The following is a 25,882-nucleotide window of genomic DNA, read 5'->3' on the forward strand; positions in this document are numbered from 1 at the left end:
AAAGGCAAAACCTTCCCCAGTGAAATGACAGCTTCCGGGTCGCATCTGTGTAATTTTCTTTACCAACCTACTGTCTCTGGGTTTGCTGGATAACACGGCTGGGAAAGCAGGACCATTCTAGCTAGCTTCCCTCCTAATTAGCTCTCAACCCAACACAGCTGGTCGAAATGCATCAGGGCTTTCCCACGAGGGCCTCTTTCTGGAAGTCATTGTAAAGTGGTCTGGTCTCCAATGGCAAATTCAATAGGGGATTTGAGACCATAATTATCTCGAATAATTTGTAGAAGGGAGATTCTTTTATCTGAATATCTTTATGGCTTGGATCAGTTGTTCTCAAAGTGTTGTCCTTGGATCAGCACCATCAGCATCACCTAGGAACTGGCTAAACATTTAAATTCTCAGGTCCACCCTAGAACTATTAAATCAGAAGTTCTGGAAGATGGAGGGAGGAACTAGCAATCTATGTTTAACAAGCTTTCGCGTGATTCTGATGTGCACTGGACTTTCAGACTCACTCACTTAGGGTCTTACCAGGTTTCCCTAGTTTGTGATAGCTCACTACCAGCCTCTCTGCTGCCTGGCTTCCATTAGGCTCCCAAAGAGTAGAGCCTATGGCAGGTGCATACTCCTTTATATCAGCCTCCTCATCACAAACACATTCACTGTCACTCTTTTCCTCATTCGTTTCTGGAGTTGTGGGGCACCACCTCAATCTTTAAAGCACCCAAGAATCATACAGCAATCTTGTTAAAATACAGGTTCTGATGTAGCATGGCCAGAGTGGGGCCTGAGAGTCCACCTTTCTGCCAAGCTCCTTGGGGCTGTTGCTGGTCCAGAGACCACACAGAGACTAGAGGAGCTGGCATCTAATTGTGAAGCCAAGTAGGCACAGGAAAAATTACAAACAATTCTAAAGGAACTTGCCAGTTGGTCAGTGCAAAATGAGAGCGATTTAAGTAATAAATAGGGTAAGCGTTTATCAGGTCAGGACTTGAAGGGACTTGGACAGGATATTTCCATTGCAGAAATGTTCTTAATGTCTGCTTTCTTCCTCCCTGTGTTTCCTGGGACCCTCACTCTTCCTTCTCTTTCTCTTCCCATACCACACCCTCTACCTCCCTTTCCTTCCACTTCCCCACTCACATTTTGTTCAATTGCCTGGTTCTCTCATTCTGAAGCTTGCTTCTCTGTTGATCTTCACACAAGTCATCACGAACTGAAAAGCTGGAGCCAGTGCCAACACTTGCAAACGGATCTGGTGGGAAAACCATGGGGGAGAAATTTAGGGAGAAGACCTAACTTTGTCACCTAGAGAGGCTTTTCCAGTTGTAAAGCCAATTGCTCACTCCTGAGTTCTGATTTCCCTGGTGAATTCCATCCAGTGAACTACAGCTTCTCTGTCCTTTAAGTGTCTCCCCTTAGACTGGGAAGGAATTAAGTGTAATGTTGGATTTTTCCAGCAGCTTCCAGATTGGCAATTTCCTTTAAACTTTGAAAATTACTTCGAAGTTTCCCTTTGAGGAAAGCTGGTGGTATGCACAGCTGACATCTTTGCTCCTGGATTTGGCTCCCCTAGCCTAGGTGCAGGTGTGTAAATTGTGGGGGGATGGGGTTCACTTTGATGTCTGCTGTGGAACAATGGCAGGAGACTTTAGAGACATGAAAAATAAAGCAAAAGGGTGGGGTGCCTGGGTGGTGCAGTCAATTGAATGTCTGACTCTTGGTTTCCACTTAGGATCTCGGGATCTCAGGATCATGGAATCAATCAAGCCCTTGAGATTCTCTCTCCCTCAAAAAAAAAAAAAAAAAAAAAGAATAAAGCAAAGGGGTGATCTTTGCAAAGGTCAACAAAAAGAAAAACCCATGGCTTGTTGTATGGGTAAATCCTTATATCATTTCCTCCTGCCTCTTCTTCCTCCCTCACTTTTCTGGTGGTTCTTCTTTCACCAGAATGTGCATCCCGTCCCCCATGAGTACTTATAATTATTCTGTAGTCTTATTGAATTATAAGCGTGTGACAAGAAGCATCAGCTTAAATTTAGGAATAAAGGTTTCCCTTCTTTCCTGCGATCTTACACTCTATAGCTTAACACAGTGCCGCCCAACAAATATTAAGAATACACACGAGCAATGGTTGTAAAAGTTGCAAAAGTATAGAAAGCATTTCTCTTGACCATAAAGCCTAACTTTTTTCTTCTTGTCTTGTGGAGATAAGATTAGAGGGGAAAGGCAAATATCAATATTAAACAGAATGAGCCAAAAAGAAGAGGTATGAGATGGTTATCTCTTTGGGATACAGGAATCGGACAGAGTGAATGGAGGGAAACTTGATTTAGAATGTAAAAAATAAGGAAGGAAATGGGATGGAGTAGTGATAAGAGCATGGGTCTTGGCATATGTATTCTGATCACCTGTGAGTGAGCAAGTGACTGCGCAGCCTGTAGTTAGTGGACATCCAAGTGAGACAGCGTATAAAAGCACTGCATAGGTTAGGAAATAAGTGCAGAATATAGAAACCACTCTAGGTATTGAAGCAGAATAGGATTTTAAAAAGGGAAATAAATGCTCACAAAATTGGAGAAAGGATGACAGGCACTGAAAACAGGGGCTACTGCTAGGCTTCCAGGCTTCTCCTGCAGCTGCCACCCCCAGTTCAGGAAGCTGCAGGAAAACCACTCTCACCATCACCACTGCTCCGCAGTGTCAAATCTGGCTCCCAGACCAGCTGTCCTGGTCACTGCAAACGTTCCCACTTGATGAGAATGTGCATCAGCCAACACCAACACTGAAGAAGAATGGTCCTCCTCCTTTCCACTGACCAATCTCAGGAGAGTACATCTCATTGGCGAACCCTAAAATGCATCTAGACTCAACAACAAGGACAGACTGGGGAAAGAAGTCTTCACTTTCTCATCCGTGAGGTATAAGGAAAATTGGAGAGGGAGGTTTTGCAATGGATGTTAATGGTATCTAGTATAAACATCAAGTACAAGGGAATAAAAAAACACTAGTCTGTGTTAGAGGAGCAAGCCATGCCTGGTAAAGTCTGCTCAGAGATTGGTGTCAGGATATATATATATATATATATATTTCCAGTAATAGAAGGAAAGGACTGTCACAAGAAGCCAGCAGAGGAGACCTAACAGCATGCTTCTTCCATTCATCCAATGGAAACTAACAATAGCTTCCACTCAGCCTGGCTGGGGTAGAGTAGACACTAACACAGCTTGCTCATACCCTGAAGCCGAACCCCCACGTCTTCCTCCTGCTTATCCCACCAAAAGGCTGAGGCCCCTTTTCCATTAGCTCTCATTCAAACTCTATCAGCTGGGACCTTCCCCTTCCTGCTCAACCCCCTAGGGTGATAAGCACATTTTCCAGCAGTTCTGGAGTCACGGCTGCTTACAGAGACTGTGCCAATCCAAACAAGTCCAGCTGGAAGGCGCTGCCTCCCAGCCTTCCTTCCCTCTCTCCTCCTCCCAACTGAAACCACAGAGGCTTCTGAACCTCATGACAAACAGACATGAGCTAAACCAAGAGAAGTTAAAGCCCACTTCCCAGAGAGGAGCACAGATTTATTAGAATGGTCCCAGTCCTGTTCTTTTGAAAACTTGGGCCCTCTCAAAACCACCACAACTGAAGAAGAACAAACTACTGGAGTGGAAGAAGAAGAGGTAGTACATGGTACTGGAAAGCTAGAGCCCAGCCAAAGTGTTTTCACACTCCCATACTCCCACCTTGGCACACCCTCCACAAAATCTGGGATTCTCTCCCTCTTATGTGTTGCTGTTTCCCTGTGCTGAGAACAGGATCTGGCATGTAGCAATGACTCATGGTGATGGAGGGCACTGTATCACAGAGAAGGCAGGACTCAGCCTTTGCCCCCCTACATTCAGTGGCTTCTTTTGCAGTTGCATTGGTCTGTATGATTAGTTCTGGCCAATAGGCTATGAGTGGAAATGACATGTGTCACTTCTAGGACAAGGCAGTTAAAAGCTCTGAATCTCTCTTCTTTCCCTGCAGGAAACCCTGGCAACCATGTCTTGATTCAAGTATAGAAGAACTCTGGACCTCTGGGTCATTGGAAGTCTCGTCTTGCCCCGCTGATCTGCAGCAGATTTTACATGAGTTTCGTTGAGCTAACTCAGTGAGATTCCAGAGTTTATCTGTTACTGCAGCATAGCCTAGACTATTCTAACAGACACTGAATTATTCATACATTAACTCAACAGACATTTATTGAATTCTCCAGGGTGCTGGTCACAGGAGCGAGAATAAATTTAGAGACCAGCATAAAAGATAAGTTATAGAAATTCTAAGAGATTGTGAAACTCAAGAGATACTGTCAATATTTTCCTGACTCAGGTTTTATGCAAGTCTTGGGATTTCAGTTGCTATTTGTACAATGGAAGAGAAATAGTAAATTGAGACTGCCATATGCTTAGAGAAGACTCAAAAAATGAAAACATCCCTACATCTTATGTGTCTTACATTTTGCAAAGGCTGTCATGTGTATGATCTCATTAGATTCTTCTTCATAACTCTGTGAAGATGACAGGGTAGATGTTATTATTCCTATATTACCAGGGTGGAAAATGAAGCCTAAGCAGGGGACGGACAGATAGCTCATCAGTAAATCCAAGTTTCAAACCAAGGTCTTCAGTTTTGAACCAATGTCCAATACACCAAGCTGCCTTCCAATAGGCAGCCAGATGCTTAACTTTCCATGAGGGAAAAATACAAGCAACAGAAGCTGAGATGTAGGTTAAGGGGACAGAAATGAGGTAGGAAAGAACACTGATAGTTTTGGCATAAAGAGTAAGAACGTTTAGTTCTAATTCAGTGAGTAACAGAAGCCATATGGATCTTAAATGGAGCATCATAATATTTAATTTATCTTTGTGATTCCACTTGACTCCATGAAAATTATTAGGATGTAAGCAAAGAAGAAAGACCGTATTTTGGCATTCAGATCTAGAAAATTACATTCAAGGAGAAGAATGAAGGAGGGCTAAGACGAGTCATGGTCCTGAACAGGGGCCTGGTCATCCCATACAACTGTTGCTGGAAAACTTTGGAATAAAGCCTCTCCCTAGGACAGTTCTCAATGGTATATGTTCTAGGGTGACAGCCACAGCTCATTGTACCATGAAACAAGACCTTCTTAGGGGTAGCAGCAGAGATCCGCACAACTTTTGTCACCCAACCAAAGATTTTCACTATATATTTGGAGATTGTAGAGACACATAAAAACCTTGGCACCTGATTAGGACAGTTTTTGCAAGTTAGCCACAGGAGGAGGCCAGGCATCTCTCCTAGGTCCTTGAACCTCCTGTTTCCACTGCCCAAATTAATGAATGTTAGATTCTGACTCTTCAACAGTGTAGAAGTCATGAACTGAAATGACACTAACCTTTGAAGAACCCATCTTGCATTAATTCTGCATCCAAATGCTACTTTTATCTCTATGAAGAGTCTACTTCTGCAACTTTGTTTCTATCCCTCTAGATGGGATAGATGTGCACTCTTGCGGTATACAATCTTATTTTTTTTAAAACAGATTTATTTATTTATTTGAGAGTGCGCACACACATGCACAAACAGGGAGAGGGGCAGAGGGAGAGGGATAAACAGACTCCCCCTTGAGCAGGGAGCCCGATGCAGGGCTTGATCCCACCTGGGATCATGACCTGAGCTGAAGGCAGACGCTTAACTGACCAAGCCACCCAAGCACCCCTGCCTTATATCATCTAATGCCTCTCAATGCTTCAAACCCTAACTCAAGTCTCTTTTATTCTGGAACCTTCCCCTGACCATCCCTATCCACTTCAGACCATACATTTATTCATTCAATTCATGTCTATTGAGTGCTTACTTTATTGGGCAAACTGGGCTAGGCACTAGGAGCACAGTGCTAAATTGGACAGCTTAGATCCATGAGCTAGATTCCAGTGTAACAGACCAGAGTATTTGTCTCTTGTTTTTTTGCTTCTACAATGAATTCAAGTATTCCTGCATTGGTCCTTAGAAAACAATGCTTGGCTTCCTTTGCACAAGTAAGCTCTATGATGGCAAGAACCATACCTGTCTTCTACATTTCTGATCCCTGCAGTGTCAAGCAAAGAAGTGAGCTGCTTGATGAATATCTATTGATATATATGTGACTAATATTATCCTGTGTCATATATCTTGTGTGGGGGTGCAGAGAGAGAGAGAGGAGTGAAAGAAGAAGAGGCATGTTTAGACTTGGTCTGCCTAGAGCACAGACACAGATATTTGTTAGAATGATGAATAATCCATAGCAGGCATGGACTAGGACCTGTTTATTGTCAATATCATTTAAGAAGTGTCATAGGGAACCTCTTCTGGTTGAATAACTTAGCTCGTACCACTTGTTTTAGCTTACCCACAGATACTACACTAGGAAACTCATGACATTGGGAACAAAAAACAGTGAATTCCCTAAGGCTGACTTTGAGTTGTGTGTTTTGAGGGGACAGCCAAGACCTGTCATTACCTGTACATCTGATATTGGAAATCATTTGGTATAGCTGAAACCAACAGACACACTGTACCTATGAGTTCAAGTCATCTTCCTTTTAGATAATGTGTTTTGCAGACTTCTTCTTCTTTTTTTTTTTTTTTTTTTTTTAGAGAAAAAGCACAAGTGGGAGGGCAGTGTAGGGGCAGAGAGGAAGAGGGAGAGAGAGAATCTTAAGCAGGCTCTACATTCAGCTGCAGAGCCCAATAGGGGTCTCAATCTCATGACCCTGAGATCATGATCTGAGCCGAAATCAAGAGTCAGATGCTTAAGTGACTGAGCCACCCAGGTGCCCCTTTGCAGACTTCTTTGCAGAATTAGTTTTATAGGAGTCCTAAATAAATTTACATATTTTTTTCACAACTGTGAAAAGATTTGACAATGGAATTAATGATTATTTTTAAAGTCAGAAGAGAACTTTAGGCTTAAACACCCCTGAGCCCTCATTTCACACATGGGGACACTGAAGCCTAAAAAACCTCAGTGTCTCACCATACATCATACAATCAACTGGCATCAGAAGCTAAATTAAAATGTAGAACTCATGACGCATATCTGCACCCTTTGCACCATACCATAGCAACCTCCCTCTACCCATTTTATAAATACCTAGGCTGAAGGAGTTCAGTGGTAATTTTCTAGGAATGCGGAGTATAGACCTCAGAGAATCTATAGCAAAGGGGATTAGAATCAAACCTATTAGAATTAACCTGCAACTTTCTGGGCAAATGAAAGGTGAGTGTGTGCCAAATAGAAAGGAAAGAACGTAGATTCCAGAAAATGAGACAGTATTCTAAAGTGGTATGAAAAACAGAAGGCAGGAAGACATGAGGGCAAGATCTATGCACATTTTTTTCTGGGTTCTCCAGTCTAGATTAGAGCACCTTGTTTATATATCCCCTTGCATTTGTTTCCTGTGGCTGCTGTAACAATTATGACCAATTTACCAGCTTAAAACCACAGTAGTGAGTTTGCTCACAATAATGGAGGCCAAAAATTCAAAATCAGAATGCTGGCAGGGCTCCATTTAGGGCTCACCCTGATAACCCAGTGTTGTCTCTTTATCTCAACATCCTTAACTTAACCACATGTGCAAATACCCCTTTTTCCAAATAAGGTCACATTCACACACTCCAGGTATTTACATGGATATCTTTTGGGAAAGAGGCATTTTTTTTTTGGTCCATTATACCACTTCTAACTTTATTGCACATATTCATTATCTGGGTTATTATTTTTGATGACCTCCACCCTTGCTGTGAGGGTCCAGAAGGGCATAAGCCTTGTGCTTTATTCACTGTTGCTTCTAAAGCACCTAGGGTAGTACCTGAGACACAGTAGACATTTAATAAATGCTTGGGGATCAAAAGGAGAGAAGGATAGAGGGAAGAAAGGTAAGAACGGAGGAAGCGAGTGAGGAAGGGAGGGGAAAAAAACAGAAGAGGAAGGGGTGAGCAAGGAACAGAAGGGGGAAGAAAGAGGAGGTAGGAAGAGAAAGAGGAACCCAGATGAGAGCAAAGACAGAGAATAGAGAGGAAATGTCTCCATATCTCACTACTATTCTTACGAGAGAGGTAAAGGTGGGAGACATAAGGATGAGTTTTAGAAGTTGAAGGTCACAATCAGTAAGTGATAGAGCTTGTATTTGAAATCCATTGCTATTCAGGACAAGAGGCCCTTGTAGATACTGGGGTGGGGGGAGGTTAGGGTGGGAGTGATTGAGTGCAGAGAAGTATATGGTGTGCTTGCCCTCAAGGAGTTCACAATTGACAGAGGGGAGCTAGCCAGCTACACACTTGGTAGTGTGACAAGTACCAAATGAGTAAGGCCTGGGTTTTGAAAGATTTCAATGTCTTTGGATTTTATTCTGTAAAACAACATTTAGATGACATCTCCAGGCATATGCTGTAATATTTAAATTTTGCTATTTTGATGGTAAATAACCATTTTATAGCTATTGTGTAATTTTAAGTACAAATACCTATTATGACTCATACTCAGCTACATTAGCCCATGGGATTATTCTAAAGGGTAAATTACATATTTGGCATAAATCCAACCATTGGAAAATACCCACTTGAAAATGCACAATTATATTACTCCTGCAATGCATTTCATATATGAATCTGAGCCTTCAAATCAGAATATTCTTGTTTTGTTTTGAGAGAGAGAGAGAGAGCACGGGGTGGGGGGCAGTTGGGGCAGAGGGAGAGAGAGAATCTTAAGCAGACTCCACACCCATCATGGAGCCCAATGTAGGGCTCCATCTCACAACCCTGAGATCGGGACCTAAGCTGAAGTCAAGAGTTGAACATTTAACCGACTGAGCCACCCAGGTGCCCCCAAAACAGAATATCTTGCATGTTGACCAGTATCTGTGGTCAGGAGTTGTACAGGATCAAGACAATACTTAGTGTTGAACACTATCTTGAGCATTCATACAGTCATTCATTTGATCCATAGTTATTTATTGAGATCCTATTGTGTGTGTTCCTTGAGCTGAAGATGCAACTGCCTAAGAATATGGCTTAAGCAAAGCTTCTAGTCTAGGTTCATTGGGTTAACCAGAGAGCAGATGCACTGACAAAGTTAGGAGTACAAGAGGTCTATTGGACAGTAACACCCTGGAACTGAAAGGGTAAGGAGACCCCTGATGCCCAAACACGGATATGACACCGTAGTAGGAAAGGAAAGGGAGCAAGTACTCTGAGGCAAATCCTCCCTGGTCAATGGAAAATCTGCTTGTTGTATTATGAGAAAAGAGAACAGAAGACGTGACTCAAATTCAGGTTTTTTTCTGCCTTGGGAATGGGGTGAAGAAAGTTCAGAGAGTCTCATACAGTCGATGTCTCTGAGCATAGGCCGAGGGAGAGAGAGCTTCTGATCACAATGCCGAGTTGATGAGGTCGCAGGGAACCCACCGAATCTTCCACTAGAAGTCCTGCATTAGCCCCGGCCCCTCCTTATGCTCAGCCATTGGCTGGGGCTGCCCCCCAAAGACCATGGCCTCACCTTGAAAGTCGAGATGGATCTCGAAAGCATTAACAGCTGGAGGCTGTCAGCTAACTGCACTCCTTGCAGTCCAACGGCAAGTTCTTTCTTGAAGAGAGATCAAAGTGATGCAACCCCACGGCTGCCACATGATGTGATCAGAAGAAGGCAAATAAACAGGCAATTTAAACCCAGTAAGGGTAATGACAGGGTGCCGCCAGGGCTTAAAGGTGGAGCACCACATCCAGACTCGGGCACACAAGAACTTCCAAGAAGATGTACTATTTAGGACAGGAGGCAGGATTACAAGTAGAAGTCAGTCAAACGAAGGGGGGCAGGGATGGCCAGACAGGGTTCAGGGCAAGGAAACACCAAGTACAAAGCCTTGTGGGAGACAAAACACATTCGGGGAATGGCAGGGCCTGTGGTTTGATTTTAGTATTACGTTGGAGGGAGGTGGTGGCAGGAGATAAAGCTGGAGAAGTAAACAAGGGGTAAATGGTGAAGAGTTTTGTAGACTGAGCTATGGAATTTGGGCAGCATAACCACGTGCAAAATGGTCTGCGATTGGAACATGCAATTACCAACACTTTGTCCTAATCAGGAGAGAATCATGAAGACCCCATGTTCCAAGTCCCTGTATCTATTGAGACACTAGTGATCCTTACGAAAAAGCAACTGTATTACCTACAAGGGAGACTATAACTTATTGTAACAACAGTAAGTTGTTTGGTCCAATATTTTTATCCAAGGCCACTGGTTTATCTCCACTGGGAGAGAAATCACAGGACTGATGGGTTTGGGTTGGAGAGAGTAAGATGCTTAGAATCATGGAACTCTCTGAAGCATCAGAGCAAGAATGTGAGGAACTATTTTCGGTTTCCAGCATCCCAGAAAAAAGAGGCAGAGACAAGAATGTGTTTTGCCTACTTCTAATTTAGAGAGCAGTGCTTTTATTTTATTTTATTTTTTTAAGATTTATTTATTTGAGAGAGAGAAAGAGAGAACAACACACAGGAGGAAGGTGCAGAGGGAAAGGGCAGAGAGAGGGGGAGAGAGAGAGTCTTGAGCAGACTCTGTGCTGAGCATGGAGCCAGATGTGGAGCTTGAGGTGGGGCTCGATCTCACAACCTTGAGATCATGACCTGAGCAGAAATCAAGAGTTGGAAGCTTAACTGACTCTGCCACCCAGGTGCCCGCAAGGACAGTACTTTTAAAAATGATTCCTGAGATCTCATGTCTATGATTCTATTCTGAAGAATAATCATCAATTTCAGGTTTATAATAATTGCCGATGACAGTAATAATGGCTAACTTCTCCTGGTGTTTGCCATTATCATGCTAAGTGCTTCACACTTGGTTTTATACCATGCTTAGAAAGACCATATTGTACCTAAGAAGTAGGAATAGTATTAATTATGCCCATTTTCCTAACAGAAAATTAAAGCTGAGAGAGGCTAACATATTTGAGGTCATACAGTTAATATGCACAAAGAAAATAAACAAAACATTATTTTTAAAAATTGTAAACAATCTAAAAGGAAAGTATTACATTAATTTTGGACATATGTATTTAAAATGGTAAGGTAACTATTAGAAAGATGTTGCAAATTGTCCGTAATGACATTAACAAGTATTTATGGTATGGCTTTTAGTGAAAAGAATGGAATGCAAAATTATGCATACAATATGATCTTTTTATAAAACAGCTTCACTGATGTATAATTTACATACTATAAAATGTACCAATTTTAAATGTACAATTCAATGATTTTTGGAAAATCTAGTTATGCAACCATTACCACAATCCAGTTTTAGAATATTGACATCATCCCCCTCCCGCCAAAAAATCTCTCATGCTTGTTTCTGGTTAATCCCTACTCCTACACCCAGCCAGAGTCGACTCAAACAGATTTTTTTTCTCTACAGATTTGCCTTCTCTGTACATTTTATATAGATGGAATCATGTGACCATTTGCATATGGCTTCTTTCAATTAGCATAACAATGTTTTTGAAATTTATCCATGCTATAGCATGTATCATAGTTTGCTGCTTTTATGTGCTGAAGAGTGTTCCAGTATATGGCTATAACACATTTTATTTACCTAGTCACCAGTTGGTGGACATTTGGATGGTTTCTACTTTTTGGATATCATGAATATAATGCTGCTGTAAACATTTGTGTGCAAATTTGTGTGTGGACATATGTTTCCTTCCTTCCTTCCTCCCTCTCTCCCTCCTTCCTTCTCCTCCCTCCTTTCCTCTCTCTTTCTTTCCTAGATGTCCCAATGTGGAATTGCTGGGTAACATGGTAAATGCATGTTTAATTTTTCAAGAAATCACAAAATGGTTTTCAAAGTGGATGTCCTATTTTATATTCCCAACAGTAATTCACAAAAATTACACTTTCTCCACATTCTCACCAACACTTGTGATTGTATGTATTTTATTATAGCCATTCTAGTAAGCGTGAAGTGATTGCTCCTTGTGGTTTTAATTTGCATGTACCTGAAGACTAAGGATGTTGAACATCTACCTGCCATCTATATATCTTCAAATCTTTTGTCCATTTTTATTGAGTTGTTTCTCTTTTTTCTTTTCTTTTCTTTTCTTTTCTTTTCTTTTCTTTTTTTCTTTCTTTTCTTTTCTTTTCCTTTCTTTTCTTTCTTTTCTTTTTTAAAGATTTTATTTATTTATTCATGAGAGAGACAGAGAGAGAGAGGCAGAGACATAGGCAGAGGGAGAAGCAGGCTCCATGCAGGGAGCCCGATGTGGGACTCGATCCCAGGTCTCCAGGATTGCACCCTGGGCCAAAGGCAGGCGCTAAACTGCTGAGCCACCCAGGGATCCCCTGTTTGTTCTCTTATAACCGAATGCTGAGAGTTCTTTATATCTTGTGAGTACAAGTCCTTTATCAGATATGTGATTTACAAATGTTTTCTCTTCAGTTTGTGCCTTGGTTTTCTTTCTTTTAGCAGAGTCTTCCAAAGAGCAGAAGTTCTTAATTTCAATGAAGTCCAATATAACATTTTTTTTCTGCTATGGATTGTGCTTTTGGTGCTTGTCTAAGGAAGCTCTGTCCAATCCATGGTTCTAAAGATTTTTCTCCTGTTTTCTTTCAGAAATATCATAGTTTTCAGTTTTTTATTTAAGCCCACAATCATTTTTAGTTATTTTTGGGTACAATGTAAAGTATGTACTGAGGTTCCTTATTTTTTCATCTATTTTTTTTTTGCATATTGACAGCCAATTGTTTCAGCATCATTTGTGAAGAAGACTATCATTCTTTTTATTAAAAAATTTTTAACTTAAATTCAATTAATTAATATATAATGTATTATTGGTTTCAGAGGTAGAGGTCGGTGATTCATCAGTCATATATAACACCCAGTGCTCATTACGTCACGTGCCCTCCTTAATGCCCATCACCCAGTTACCCCACTCCTCCACCTCCCTCCTTTCTAGCAACTCTCAGTCTGTTTCCTGTGGTTATGAGTCTCCAAGATTTGTCTCCCTCTCTGATTTCATCTTGTTTTATTTTTCCATTCATTTGTGGAATTCAAGAAACAAGACAGAGGATCAGAGGGGAAGAGAAGACTATCATTCCTAACTGAATCACCTTGCTCCTTTGTTGAATATCAATTGGCCATATGTGTATGTATTTCTGGATTATTTTTTCTTTACTACTGATCTATTGTCCATTTTTTGCCACCAACACCACATCATCCTGATGACTTTATACCAGTAATTCTCAACTACAAGTGATTTTGCTCCACAGTGGGATTTTGCCTGAAAGTGCACACTTCCTTGACTCCTTTTTCTTCCCTGTCCTGCTTTCTCCTCTCCCTTCCTGGTTTGTCCAGGTTTGCTCAGAAACACAACTGAATGAATCATTCACTAATTCCTTGTCTATGAGTATTTTTGTGGGGAACCTAACCTGAGATATGAAAACAGTACAGTGCCTGGAACATAATTAGTAACCAATAACTGTTAGTTGTAATTATTATAATATTGAGGTTTTGTAAAAGATTTTATTTATTTATCCATGAGACAGAGAGAGAGAGAGAGAGAGAGAGAGAGAGAGAGGCAGAGACACAGGCAGAGAGAGAAGCAGGCTCCATGCAGGGAGCCCAATGTGGGACTTGATCCCTGGACTCCGGGATCACACCCTGAGCCGAAGGCAGACGCTCAACCACTGAGCCACCCAGGCATCTCTATTATAACATTGTGGCTGTTAATTTTCCTCACCTCATTTTTTGAGGGGCTCCCTTTACAAAAGTGACCAACTATGTGGGTTTGCAGTTTTCCTTTGGGCAGGCTATTAAGTTATGGTAGTATCTAACTATCTTATATAATATTTCTACTTAATACCTAACTTCATATTTATTCTTAAGTATCTTTGTAAATTATTTATACTTAGTGCTTACCTAAATATAATACGGTCTTTGACTAGGAGTATATGAATGGTGTCTGTTCATTCTAATTATTTAATGTGGCTCTCTTTCTTTAACTTTGGAAATTCCAAATCTCAATTATATAGACCCCAGTCTCTGCAGAAGGAATAAAAAAAATTTTTTTTAAAAAGCAATCATCAACAACCTGGAGTGATTGTGGCAAGGACCAAATACAGATTAAGACTTTGAGGTATCAAAAATCATTGCCAAAAGTACAAGTTGGGGATCACCAGGGGTGGCTGGAAAATCCAAGGAGAGCATAGACCCTCTATTGCAATGCAATGAAAGCAAATTTCTGATGTTTCTGACCTGGCACTGTATCAAAGACCCAGGAGTAAAGGTATTATACTAAGCACCAGTTCAGATGTAAAGACCATGTCCAATTTTGTTCTTTATAACTTAGAAGAGATATAACAAAGTAGAAAAGGTTCAGAAAAGAGCAAAGAAACAGTCAAATAATCAGAAAATTGAACCTCTGAGGAAAGGTTAAATGAGTTTGGGTTGTTTACCCAGAGAAAGAAAGGCCAAAAGTTTACTTAATACTTCTCTTAAAAAATTTAAAGTTGGCATTTGACCAGATATTCTACATCTCTGGAAAACAAACTAACCAAGCCCACACTCCACCTCCCTAATGGCGACCCCCCACCCCTGCCAAATTAAAGAATTTAAGGCTTAGGATAGAGCAAGAAGCTGAGATTCAAATGAGGAAGAATTTACTGATTCAGGAGTAGGTAAGGTTTGGAAGAGTCTACTACTGGTAGCAAAAATTTTGTTCCTAGTGATCTGTAAAATACAAGCACAGCGCCATTCATTAGCAGAAGTGGATGTTCTTTAAACGGTGATTGAAAATCCATGAAAGGTCACAAAATAAATGTGACTAGATCTAACTTCAGTTGTCACCACTGCAGCTGTTATTCAGACCAGCATCTGACATGCTGGGGACTTTGTCAGACTCTCAACGCAGCTGCCTCAAGAGCTGGTATGGGAGCTAAGAGCATCACCGCCCATAATCATATATTTCCCCTAATGGCTGTATCAGTTAGTTTTCACCATGTAACAAAACACGCCCAGACCCAGCAGCATAACATGATTATTTCTTCATGTGGTCTGAGGTGTTTTGGCTTCAAGCTGTGGCTGCTGGATTGGCTCTGTTTCTTGAATGTTCCTTGTAGAATCTGGGTAAAGAAGAAACATCTACACAGGGGAAGGTATTCCTAATGTTGAAAAGTAAAGTGCAAAATAGCAAGGAAGCCCCATTGCACAAGCACATTTCAGGTCTCTGCTTGCATCATGTCTCCTAATATCTCATTCATCAAACTCAAAGTCACCAGACAGGAAAGCACACTCTGTCTTTCATAGGAGGTCCTGCAAAGATACATGGCAAAGGGTATGGGAACAGAAATGAGTGAAGAATTAGGGCCGGTATCTCCCTCCAGCTACTCAGGTAGCTCAGATCTGAAAGGTCCAGTCCTAAGGTGTTGGTTGTTACCAGAATGGTTCGTGCAGGTGTAGTATTGCTTGCTTTGGCTGAAATATGCTTGATTCCCCATGTTGGCCATAGAAATGACCTTGCCCTTTAATACTGCTTTAGAAGGGTGATGGCCAAAGGCCAGCCATAAGCCAAGGATTATTCTAGGCAAGAGTGGCATCTCTACCTTTCCCCTTTCTCTACCTCCACCCAAAGCAAAAATGTATCCACCCCTATATTTTAATCGAATTAATGATACAACAACCTACACAGTTATCTGATTCAGAAACCTGAACTTCACCCTTGATGTCCTTTTCTTTTCTTTTTTAAAAATTTTTTCTTTTTTATTTTTTTAAGATTTTATTTATTTACTCATGAGAGACACACAGAGAGGCAGAGACACAGGCAGAGAGAGAAGCAGGCTCCTCTCAGGGAGCCCGATGCTGGACTTGATCTCCGGGCTCTGGGATCACACTCTGAGCCAAAGGTAGACACTCAACCACTGAGCCACCCAGGTGTCCCGACTCCTTTTTCTTTATCCCCTCATCTCACCTGTCTTAAGGCTCTTGATCTACACCTGAAATGATGTAATAATATAATAATAATTCACTCTCTCTGCTACCTTCTTCTTTGAGATCCTTCTTGTTTCTCATAAGGATTACACAGTGACCTGGGCTGCCTGCCCCTGTCCATCACCTCCCCAGTCTATCCACTACATTGCAGTCAATTTACTTTGGAAAAAGCAAATTATATTATGTCCAAACCTACTCAAGCAAAAGTCAAAGGACAGGGTTTTGTTTTGTTTTGAGGACAAATCTCGAAATCTTTATCATGGATTCAAAGACCTCTGAAATCCTGCTTCCTTTCCAGCCTCATCTCATCTCAAGTCCTCTATACTCCAATCACACTGGGCTGCACATTCTTCATACATTCCACTCACTTCATTTTTTTTTAATTTATTTTTTATTGGTGTTCAATTTACTAACATACAGAATAACCCCCAGTGCCCGTCACCCATTCACTCCCACCCCCCGCTCTCCTCCCCTTCTACCACCCCTAGTTCGTTTCCCAGAGTTAGCAGTCTTTACGTTCTGTCTCCCTTTCTGATATTTCCCACACATTTCTTCTCCCTTCCCTTATATTCCCTTTCACTATTATTTATATTCCCCAAATGAATGAGAACATATAATGTTTGTCCTTCTCCGACTGACTTACTTCACTCAGCATAATACCCTCCAGTTCCATCCACGTTGAAGCAAATGGTGGGTATTTGTCATTTCTAATAGCTGAGTAATATTCCATTGTATACATAAACCACATCTTCTTTATCCATTCATCTTTCGTTGGACACCGAGGCTCCTTCCACAGTTTGGCTATCGTGGCCATTGCTGCTATAAACATCGGGGTGCAGGTGTCCCGGCGTTTCATTGCATTTGTATCTTTGGGGAAAATCCCCAACAGTGCAATTGCTGGGTCGTAGGGCAGGTATATTTTTAACTGTTTGAGGAACCTCCACACAGTTTTCCAGAGTGGCTGCACCAGTTCACATTCCCACCAACAATGTATGAGGGTTCCCTTTTCTCCACATCCTCTCCAACATTTGTTGTTTCCTGCCTTGTTAATTTTCCCCATTCTCACTGGTGTGAGGTGGTATCTCATTGTGGTTTTGATTTGTATTTCCCTGATGGCAAGTGATGCAGAGCATTTTCTCATATGCATGTTGGCCATGTCTATATTTTCCTCTGTGAGATTTCTGTTCATGTCTTTTGCCCATTTCATGATTGGATTGTTTGTTTCTTTGGTGTTGAGTTTAATAAGTTCTTTATAGATCTTGGAAACTAGCCCTTTATCTGATATGTCATTTGCAAATATCTTCTCCCATTCTGTAGGTTGTCTTTGAGTTTTGTTGACTGTATCCTTTGCTGTGCAAAAGCTTCTTATCTTGATGAAGTCCCAATAGTTCATTTTTGCTTTTGTTTCTTTTGCCTTCGTGGATGTATCTTGCAAGAAGTTACTATGGCCGAGTTCAAAAAGGGTGTTGCCTGTGTTCTTCTCTAGGATTTTGATGGAATCTTGTCTCACATTTAGATCTTTCATCCATTTTGAGTTTATCTTTGTGTATGGTGAAAGAGAGTGGTCTAGTTTCATTCTTCTGCATGTGGATGTCCAATTTTCCCAGCACCATTTATTGAAGAGACTGTCTTTCTTCCAATGGATAGTCTTTCCTCCTTTATCGAATATTAGTTGCCCATAAAGTTCAGGGTCCACTTCTGGATTCTCTATTCTGTTCCACTGATCTATGTGTCTGTTTTTGTTCCAGTACCACACTGTCTTGATGATCACAGCTTTGTTGTACAACCTGAAATCTGGCATTGTGATGCCCCCAGATATGGTTTTCTTTTTTAAAATTCCCCTGGCTATTCAGGGGTCTTTTCTGATTCCACACAAATCTTAAAATAATTTGTTCTAACTCTCTGAAGAAAGTCCATGGTATTTTGATAGGGATTGCATTAAACGTGTATATTGCCCTGGGTAACATTGACATTTTCACAATATTAATTCTGCCAATCCATGAGCATGGAATATTTTTCCATCTCTTTGTGTCTTCCTCAATTTCTTTCAGAAGTGTTCTATAGTTTGAGGGTATAGATCCTTTACATCTTTGGTTAGGTTTATTCCTAGGTATCTTATGCTTTTGGGTGCAATTGTAAATGGGATTGACTCCTTAATTTCTCTTTCTTCAGTCTCATTGTTAGTGTATAGAAATGCCACTGATTTCTGGGCATTGATTTTGTATCCTGCCACGCTACCGAATTGCTGTATGAGTTCTAGCAATCTTGGGGTGGAGACTTTTGGGTTTTCTATGTAGAGTATCATGTCATCGGCGAAGAGGGAGAGTTTGACTTCTTCTTTGCCAATTTGAATGCCTTTAATGTCTTTTTGTTGTCTGATTGCTGAGGCTAGGACTTCCAGTACTATGTTGAATAGCAGTGGTGAGAGTGGACATCCCTGTCTTGTTCCTGATCTTAGGGGAAAGGCTCTCAGTGCTTCCCCATTGAGAATGATATTTGCTGCATTCCACTCACTTCAATAAATTAATATCTTTGTCCCTGCTATTCCATATGCTTGGAATGCCCTTTCATATGTCCTCTGCCAAACCAAAATTTCTAATCATTACCCTCAAACATCACTGTCCTTTCAGAATTAATCATTCTCTCCTCCGTGTTTCCATGGTGCTCAGTTCATCATGAAATCATAGTGCAGGCCTCACATAAATGTGCATGTATTGATTACTCACAGAAACCCCAGGAAGAAAGAAGAGCATCAATAGCTCCTGCACAGTGCAGAAAACTCTTCAGAAAGCACTTAGCCTGGAAGCTGTTCTTTCCCTTCTCGAGGTCCAGGGTCTTCTAGAGAATTCCTTACACCACTAAATTTCTGTCGCGGCAAGGAATCCCCGTGGCTGTAACAGACAGTAGTGCAGAGTAGGCATCGGAGGTTAGTGAGCATCCTATGGTCCAGCCCTGTACACATATGTGCAATAGTAAATTAGGAACAGTAATAGCGTGGGGCAAAATATCTAGTACTGACTTAAAACCCGCCTTGAGAGCAATGACAGAAAAAGAGAATGATAATTCTGTGTAATAATATGTCAGCCTTGGAATAGAAAAGTAAGCAAATGGCCTAGCATGGGACCAGTTCCAGTCACTAAAAGGACTGAGAAGCAGACCTAGAATGTGGAGATAAGCTGAGAAGAGCTAGTGTCACCACCATGATGGTGACATCCCACTGGGTGACACTGTTAGCAAGTCTGCTCACACTATAATTAAGTTTTAGTTAGCTCTGTGTGTTAGTTATGGCTTAGTTATTAAACTTTAATACTGTATATACATATGCAATCAACATGCCTATATTTAATTATTAGTATCTATTTAGTGCATTACATCTAATCTATTTTTTTATGATTTATTTCTTACAGAGAGAGAGACTGTGTGTGCACGAGCAGGGAGGGGGCAGAGGGGGTGAGAAGAGGGAAGCCGACTCTCCGCTGAGCATGGAACCTGATGCAGGGCTTGACCTCAGGGCCCTGAGATCCTGACCTGTGCTGAAACCAAGAGTCAGATGCTTAACCAACTGAGCCACTCAGGTGACCCCTACATCTAATCTATTTTAAAGTATGGGTTCAATCAAGCTATTTAATTCTTTTCATTGTTTTTATCAAGTCCAAGGTAGAAAACACTATTGCATTTTGCCAAAGTTATTTTTTTTTTAATTTCTATTTATTTATGATAGTCACAGAGAGAGAGAGAGAGAGAGGCAGAGACACAGGCAGAGGGAGAAGCAGGCTCCATGCACCGGGAGCCTGACGTGGGATTCGATCCCGGGTCTACAGGATCGCGCCCTGGGCCAAAGGCAGGCGCTAAACCACTGCGCCACCCAGGGATCCCATTTTGCCAAAGTTAGAATGGACCAATCTTGGGGCGCCTGGGTGGCTCAGGTGTTTAAGCATCTGCCTTTGGCTCAGGTCATAATCCCAGGGGCCTGGGATCCAGCCCTACGCTGGGCATCCTGCTCAGCAGGGAGTCTGCTTCTCCCTCTCCGCCCCGTGACCCTCCCCTCTGTTCATGGTCTTGCTCTCTCTCTCTCTCTCTTTCTCTCTCAACGAAATTTAAAAAAAAAAGAAAGAAAACAACGGACCCAACTCTAAATTAAAATAATAATCTAATGGTCAAAGCACATAGTCCAGATACATCATTTCAGAACTGGGTGGCTGAAACAATGTGTTTCCTTTTTGGGTGGGCCACATGCAATGACAGTTCCTAAAAGATTATCATAAAGTTCTTTATGATTCTATTCAGTTGTGAAGGCTGCCAAACCAGACATCATGTTGTATTCACTGTAGAACCCAGCATGGTAGGTCCTGGCACAGTGGGAGTCCTCAGCCAGTGCTCACTGATCTAAATTGCAATGGCACCAGGAAGATGTCCCTGATGCACCCCAGTCTAGACTGAACATGGATGTGCTTCCGGAGAGTGGAGCTGGGCTGCTCCTGTGGCAAGGGCCCCAGGGTGTTCCTGAGTTGCTACCCCCAGCCAGTTGAGCACGGGATGGGGAGAGTGCCTATGGCAGAGAGTTCATTACTTTTTCACAACACACCTTAGCACATTTCTAGTCTGGCCAGCTTCTAGGAGAGTGAATAATTAAAGGACATGGTACATGTCCGAATCAGCAGTGCCCATGCACACAGAGTTGAATAAGGTGAAGCAATCTGGAATTTTTATTCTCGTTTTAGGTATTTTTTTCCTTCCCATGCTTTAGTTAATCCACCTAGCTGAGTAAAATGATGTGTCACAAGCACAGAAGTCCAACATTTCTTTCCAGTACCAAATTCTTTTTGTATCAAAAAGCATAGTTTTTTTTTTCTCCACAATACGTAGCATTAACACTAGTCTTATCTTCTGTCTTATGTAATGAATAATCTCAAAGTCACTATCCTGTTTTAGTTGAAGGCAAGGGAACCATACAACAGGAGCAAACTGGCATGGAGTGAGCTGGGGAATCCACTGTATTCCTTATTCCAGCTCAAGCAGCTTTGTTCCGCAGCTCAGTAACCATAAAAAGACCCATTGATGGCAACCCCTTTTGTTTCAGTGGCTCTTTCCGTGGCAACGATGTTAACAACATGCAGTCACTCAGGCCAGCTAAGAGCATAACACCTGTGGTATAAGATAACATCACATTATATCGGTGTGAAAATTTGTCCGACTATCACTTGCTTGGAGCCAAATGTCTCTCAGCCAACTTGCTTTAAGATGTTCATGCCATTTTCTGTGGGTGGAAGGACAGAGCTGAGATTTCCTTTTGTGTTTCAGAGGTCTACTGGAGAAATGCTGGTTATCAAGGCTCCAGGTGGGCCCAAGCGCTGGATGTTTAGAAAGGGTTCTGTGTATGTCCTGGCATAAGACAACTCTTGTACTCAGTATTTTTGTTTAAGATGAGAGTAAATTAAAAACAAATACTGCTATATTAATCAATTCCTATATTTCCCAGGATATCCAGATTTTGAGTGTATCATTCAATTTAATATGCATTTATTGGGCCCCTATTATGTACATTCATGGTAATATGGAGATAAAGTTACAACAGGCAAGAAGGAAGGCATGGATACAAAATACTAAGAAATACAGCAATATGCTGGGGGAAGAGATGAAAAATGCCTTGCTGTATGGTTCTAAATGACAAAATACCCAGATGAAGGGAAGGAGCAAAGACGCCAACAGTCACTGGTCATCTGTTCTTTGTAGTCATTGGTAGTGGATATGAGTAAATGACTGGATCAATGTCTTTGGTCAGATCAACTGTGAAGAATCTTCATGGGTTTTTTTAAAATATTTTATTTATTTATTCGATGAGAGAGAGAGAGAGAGAGAGAGAGGCAGAGACACAGGCAGAGGGAGAAGCAGGCTACATGCGGGGAGCCTGATGTGAGACTTGATCCTGGGACTCCAGCATCATGCTCTGGGCCAAAGGCAGGTGATAAACCGCTGAGCCACCCAGGGATCCCTATGGTTTTTGATCTCTAGAAGTGGGGGAAGTCAAGGTGAGAAACTTCTATTTAATTCAGGGATAGCAGTCAAAATGGGGAGAGGTTATGATTCAATGGGGCTTCGGGAAGATGAATGCTTGCCTGTGGTAAAGAATGTGGCTGTGGGCCAGAGGGACTTGAACTCCAGTATTAGTTCCAGTATTGGTTATACACTGAATGACCCTGCACTTGTCACTTAATCTTTCCAGACCTTGGATTCCTCATCAGTGGATGGATAGAGTAGGCCCACCTTAGATGTAACAAATCCATGGACATGAAGAATACCAACTCCAGAACAGCGGCTACTTGGAGAGAAGGTTGGAAGTGGGTCCAAGGAACAGGTCAGAAAGGAAAATTTGCTTTTGTTAAAGCAAATACCACGAAAGGTTAGTGTTGTCACTTCTAGGTGCTAAGAGTATTCATATCACTTCCAATTTTCTAAATGTCTGAAATATTTTGTAAATAAAAAAATAAGCCCAATTTGCAGTCATGGTTGTTGGATGTAATGTTTATCAAGTATGTGATACAGGCCCTGGCACACAGCAGGTTTTCATAAAGGAAAGCTATTTCATTGTTGTTTTTACAATGTAACAATGGGGGCAGTGGAATAGAAAATACAGGATAAGAGAGAACTAGAATAAAATTATAGGGCATAAAGGACTTGTACTTACAGCCAAGATGGAATAACAGGGACTAGTTTGGTCTTCCTACTTAAAACAACTGAAAAAAAAAATGGACAGATATATGAAACAAATTTTTCAAGACAGTTGGCATCAGACAACGAAGGGTAGTATTCTCAGAAAGGTGGAGAAACAAATGAGGTTGAGTTCTATGATCGCCCCAACCTAGCGCTCAGAAAGAGCTTCCAGGCCTTGGAGTAGGGAAGGGAACTCAGGCGGACTCCAGTAGTCTTTTTTGACTTGAGAGACAAAGATGAGAGTAAGGAGGCCAGTCTCCCAAGACCCTAGAGTTGCTGAGAGGCACAGACTGAGAGGAAATATTTGCAGATCATATATCTGGCCAAGAGCTTGTATCCAGGATATATACATACATACATGGTTATTGTTATTAATTCATTTAATACATTAGTACGTCAGCAAAAGATTTAAATAAATGCTTCACAAAGGAACATAAATGGCAATAATCACAGGAAAATGTGAGTGTCACTCTAATAAGTGCAAAATAATCTTTAGTGATAGGAATCAGACAGTGGTCACCTGGAAGAGGAAGGACAGGCAAGCCTGAGGCAACTCTTAAAACGTTTAAGTGATTTTCACTATCTAGTGTGTTTCATGGAGTTATATGTGCATGGCTGTATGTGTGTATGCGTATTTGTGTGTGTGTTAAAATTTATCAAAGTAGGGGTACCTGGTTGGCTCAGTGGTTGAACATCTGCCTTCAGCTCAGGTCGTGGTCCCGGGGTCCTGGGATCGAGTCCCAAGTCGGGCTCCCTGCATGGAGCCTGCTTCTCCCTCTGCCTGTGTCTCTGCCTCTCTCTCTGTGTCTCTCATGAATAAATAGAATCTTTTAAAAAAAGTTTATCGAAGTATACACATTAGGCACCTTTATTGTTTGCCAATGGTACCTCAATAAAGGGATTAGCATAGTTAAGGGAATGTGCTCTTATTGGCAGGAAAGAAAGAAATCAAAGATGACTTCCAACTTTGGGTGACTGAGGACTATACTGGTTCCACAAAAGAGGAGAGAGCAGGGAGGAGGGAGAGGAGGAAGCCCTCCCCCCTTCTTTGGTGTTTGTTAAGGTCAGGAGACACTTTCTATGGCTCTTACCCCCTGAGCTTCCTCTTACAATTATTTGGGGTAAAGGTCAATGGGGGAGATATGAACCCTCCAAAGAGAAAACGTAATTTTGAAGCATGTCGTCTTGTCCCTTCTCTGGATTCGGAGGGTCGCACCAGCCAACGTCTGCTTCGGCTGGAACACCGTGAGAGCCGTCAGGGAGGCCCAGCTACCTGCACCACTGTCAAGGGTCACCCAAAGCAATAAAACTGGGCTGCTCGACACTGGCCCCAGGTCTCCAGCCCAAAGAGGGGCAGCTGTATTGTCTTCAAGCCCCCAGGCTGCTGTGCATTTTGTGAGCTTCCATCTGGTTTTGGTTGATTTTCAAGCACCTCCGACACTGTAAGCTGGTACTTTTTTGCTGTTAGCAGGTGTCTGCAGAGGGATGCAGGATGGTATGGCAGCAACAACCAAGGCTCGAGCCTGTATTACACCTCCTCGGTGTTATGGGCAATTGTAACTTCTTGGAGCCTACTTCTAGTTCTTTAGCTATAAAATAGAAATAATAATGCTTATTCTTTATGTTTCTGTGTACCTAAAAATTAGAGACTTTCTCTTGGTCTCTGTCTCATCTATCTATCTATCTATCTATCTATCTATCTATCTATCTATCTATCATCTATCACCCGGGAAGATCGGAAGCATGATGGTATTGTGGGTACACAGTAAATGCTAACTGTTATCAGTATCCTCGTTCATGCTTTTAAATTTACTTACAATCTTTTAGGCCAGTAATTCTCAAAATGTGCTCTCTAGATCAGAAACATGGGTATCGACCAGGGAATATGCTATGAATGCAAATTATCCTGCTCAGACCTACTGGGTCAGAAACTCTGCGGGCAGGACCCAGTGATCTGTGTTTTACCAAATTCTCCAGGTAATTCTGATGCACGCTAATATATGAGAACCACGGTTCTAGATTATCGGGCTTGCTAAAGTAAATGGGTAACGAGGGAGGCTTTTTGGTATGCTTTGTAATTCTCAGCTGTGTTTGACACAGGTAAGGTTTCTGCCTTAGAGAGCCAGCAATAGGTACCCTGATAGCACACAATTCTTTATTGTGATTTATTCTGATTGAGTGCTTGTTTTTTGCCAGGCATAGGTTTTAGTCAAATGGTTTTAACACCCATGTTATTCTCAGATCATTTCATTTGTGTTACCCATATTTCCAAACCAATGTCTATGCTCTCAGAGGGCAAAACATAGGGTCTCACGTAGCATTTGCATATGCCATCGTGCCAAATACATTATTGCTAATTGCAAAGTTACTGATAGGGGCTGAAAGACTTTTTCTTCTTTTTCAGAGATGGGAAAGTTCTGAAAAATGTTTTCTCCATTTTTTTTATGGCTCGAAACATGATAATAAGTGACAAAGTCGAGTCCATTTTTATTTTAAACCTTTTATCCTGTCTACCCTCCCCTAAATCCTTGCTTTTGCTTTCTATTTAGCTTTGGATTTGTCCTTGAAATATGTCCGCTTGTGTAGTATCTTGGCTTCTGGGTTTGTACGTTGGGTTTCTCAACTTCATCTAATTTCAGTTCCGTGCAATAAATAATAGCCATTTTAGCTAGAGTTTTAGCTATGAATAGCTTCTCTCCTCATAACTTCATCTTATATTTATTGCCTAAAATGATAGATTGAAAGTCATCACCTAGCAACTGGCACATTTTTCTCTTGTGGTCTAGTTACTTGTAATGATTGACTATTGCTACCGCTTCACTTGCTCGTCCTGGTCAAAAATGGATATAACGAGTCTATAAATAGATGTCCATTTACATACTCTTAAGATGATCAGTGCAACTTAACTGAAATGAGTTCATTTGTACAAAATACCTTGTCTATCAATTTATTTCTCACATTCTCAAAAGGAGTAGCCAATTCAAGTCTACCCATGATTTTATACTTACAGTACTTTATTAGCTCTGTTATCTCAAACACCAGATCTCCTGTTGGAGACTGGCTTTTGTGTCCCTGTGAAGAAAGCAACTAAAAACTGAATGCAAGAAAGAACACAAAAAAATGTTTTATATTGCTTCATGTTCA

Source organism: Canis lupus, chromosome 13, assembly GCF_011100685.1.
Source record: "Canis lupus familiaris isolate Mischka breed German Shepherd chromosome 13, alternate assembly UU_Cfam_GSD_1.0, whole genome shotgun sequence".
Lineage (NCBI taxonomy): Eukaryota > Metazoa > Chordata > Mammalia > Carnivora > Canidae > Canis > Canis lupus.